At 45.3% G+C, this 2,975-nt stretch overlaps 1 long non-coding RNA gene across 2 annotated transcripts; it reads right to left on the bottom strand.

Moving 5' to 3' along the window:
• Positions 1-354: 354 nt before the first annotated feature.
• Positions 355-2,359, bottom strand: LOC135807048 (uncharacterized). Of its 2 annotated transcripts, XR_010551430.1 has the most exons (3): positions 1,968-2,359; positions 1,710-1,875; positions 355-898 (listed from the first exon to the last, which is right to left on the bottom strand). It is a non-coding gene; the product is annotated as an uncharacterized LOC135807048 (long non-coding RNA). The 2 variants fall into 2 exon arrangements; XR_010551429.1 differs by having other exon boundaries at positions 1,710-2,359.
• Positions 2,360-2,975: the final 616 nt, after the last annotated feature.

Here is a 2,975-nt window from a genome sequence, read left to right as displayed (position 1 = left end):
AATTCTAGGGAATTGTCATAGGGTATTTTTGGAAGGATGGAGACAGAGAGAGAGCACTGTTTGAAGTGTTTGTCTCACTGTAATTACTCCAGATTATTGAATGTTGTATGATCTACTTCAAAAAGAAGTACTCTATATTTTCCATAATGTTTTTTCCTGATTTGCGGGATCTCTTCTTTTGCTGTTTGCGTGTTTACAGGAAGTGGCTGTCTGGTGTAACTGCACCAGATCCTGGGGAAATTAAGTCAGATGCAGAGGCAGGGTCGTCCAGTGATGCAACACTGCCGTTCTGTGTGCAACGTTACCGCTAATACCCCCGGCGAAAACACAAAAAAGACAAACACGTGAAAAGACTACAGTATTGACCGTTCTGCTAATAAATGCAGGACTGGTCCGACAGTCGATAATCGAAACACAGAGCACCAGCATGATGTTTTCATATTGGGAACCACACAACAGCTCAATTCTCAAGCCCAAAAATTGATGAATACAAATACAGAGCGACGCAACAAGAGGTCATCTGGCAACCAAACCTGGGTCTAATGCACTGAATAGTCCTGAAATACGCAGGCCAGACAAAGCAGTGCAAGCACATAATGTTACAAGGTACATGCATTGCAGAACAAAGTGTAACCAAAGATACACAGGGTTATAGCTGCACACTTGTGCATGTGCTCGCTCAGCCCAAGAACACACGATCATGATGATAGAAACAAATCCGGGGGAAACACGCTAACACCGAAGTAAGCGTCAACACGTAAATAGTGCAGCTCTGAAAAAATTACATTGACATGAACATTGGTGTGTCGAGTAGTATCAGGCTTGAATAATCATCCAACCAAGACTTCATCAGGTCCCAGATGCTGAGATCGCACGCCGAATGTGAAGTGCCTTGAACCTGTCGCACAAGGCACACATATGGCAAAATGACATCCACTCTGATTATTTCCAGAGGCCAATCATGACAGAACACAGAAATGAAACCACAGGCTCAACCAAGTAAACGCAAAGGAAGTTAGTCAAAATAATCCATGCAGTGCTCTTTTAATTGCAGCGCTGATTGCAGTGTTGCGTCATAGCCCGATACCCGCTGAGCACAGACACAACTCCATTCGTCAGGGGCAAGACATACTCTTTTGGAATAAAGTCATAAAGTACAGCGTTCCAATGACATTACGGACACCTCGTGTAAATGCATGGTCTGTTCATCTGGCCGACTCGGCCACGCACGAGAGTGTGTGCATGTACATGCGCGCGCACACACACACACACCATGTATTCGGTGCGTATGGTGTACCAGTTGCGGGACAATGAAGATGGAATCATTATCATGATGTTACATGTACACAAGAGTACATAACCCCCCAGAGTGTGCAACGCCTGATCCAGCTCTGCATAGGGTCTTGGTCGAGCGGAATCGGATCTTTGCGTCATAATACCGTACACATCTGAGGGGAACCCGGGGAGTCGCGGGTACTCTTGGATCAAAAACAATGGTGCCCTGCCTCGAGACCGGCCTTGCGCTGGTGTGGAGTGTACGCATGACATCAGAAGATCCGATTCCGCTCGACCAAGACCCTATGCAGAGCTGGATCGGCGTTGCACACTCTGGGGGGTTATGTACTCTTGATGTACATCTACAGTGTATGTTTGAGTGTAAAGTAAATTTTATTTTATTGGACATTTCTTCGACCCAACTAATTACTTACTTCACATGTTCGCATTTCTCATAATCGATCCACCTGCACTCCGTATCAGTCGAGGAAAAATTCTCCCAGATATACACTAGTCACCACAGCCATGTGATGACATTGGGATGGGCCCCAAGCAGTGCACGATTGCACTCTCTAGTTACAATAAATTAGGCCAGATTATCTGTGAAGACAAAATGCAATGCATAGCGCCAATCGATGGATGAAGAGAGAGTTTGTAAATACCCATATCTTTCCACTTGTTCAGGAGCTTACCTTTTGTAGTTCACATCGTTTACACGATCTCTCATGCTGTCTTGCACCTTGGTTTCGTTGACCATGGATACGCCAACCCAGAAAACATTCTACAGGAGCTACTAATGCAGAGCGTTTTTCACGCTCGATCTCGGCGATCTACCTTGTCACGCCAATAAAATCCTCCATGACACTGGCTACAGTCACAAGAGACGTCTCAGTAAGGTAATGAGCACGACAACATCGTCGAGATCAAGGACAAAGAGAAAACAAAACACTCACTGAAAACAGCAAAGAAGAAACGAAGAAATGTACACGATTCCTATATGTTGCCACTGACAACTGGGTCGGTGGGGACGACGCTACTTTTGTTTGTCCCCAGTGGGATCGTTGCTATGCGTATCGAAGGAACTGTGACGTCATCACTTAACAGCTTCCACGGCAACACTTGGCACATGACAAACTTTGGCGGATTCTTTGCTCTCGTGTAGACGCTTGAAAACGATACAAACGGAGACCACTTCGGATCGGCTTTGATCGTGTAAACGTACGAAAACGAAAGAAGAAATGCGGGACTGAAAACGGAAAACTGGCCGTGCGTTGTCGTGTAAACGCAGCCTAAATAAAAAGCCACATGTTCATCATGAGTGTACGCATTTCCCTTTTCGCATACGCACATACATTCATCACTCAAGATCGCGGCCCCTTTGACGCTTCATTTTGCTTGACATGTGCAAAATATCTCCGAATTCTTCGAGACTCGTTCTTGAGTAATCCCAGTTTCTTCGACTTTTTCTTCTTCTTCTAGAAGCTAGAGTCTAAGAGAATATAAGAACGCACCCTAAGAACGTGCTACAAGAACGCAGCCAGATTGCTGGAAATAAGAACGTTCCAGGGCAGCACGTGACTACAGACTAATGTCGGCACCAAGAGTACATAAACCTTGTCGGTACACAAAAAAGCACACGACTTCCGGCTATCGATATCATCAAGAGTCCATAACCTGGGTTATGGACTCTTGATATCATC

The sequence above is a fragment of the Sycon ciliatum genome, chromosome 1 (assembly GCF_964019385.1).
Source record: "Sycon ciliatum chromosome 1, ocSycCili1.1, whole genome shotgun sequence".
Classification (NCBI taxonomy): Eukaryota; Metazoa; Porifera; class Calcarea; order Leucosolenida; family Sycettidae; genus Sycon; species Sycon ciliatum.
The sequence above is the reverse complement of the archived record's forward strand: the minus strand, read 5'-3'. Positions and strand labels throughout refer to the sequence as shown.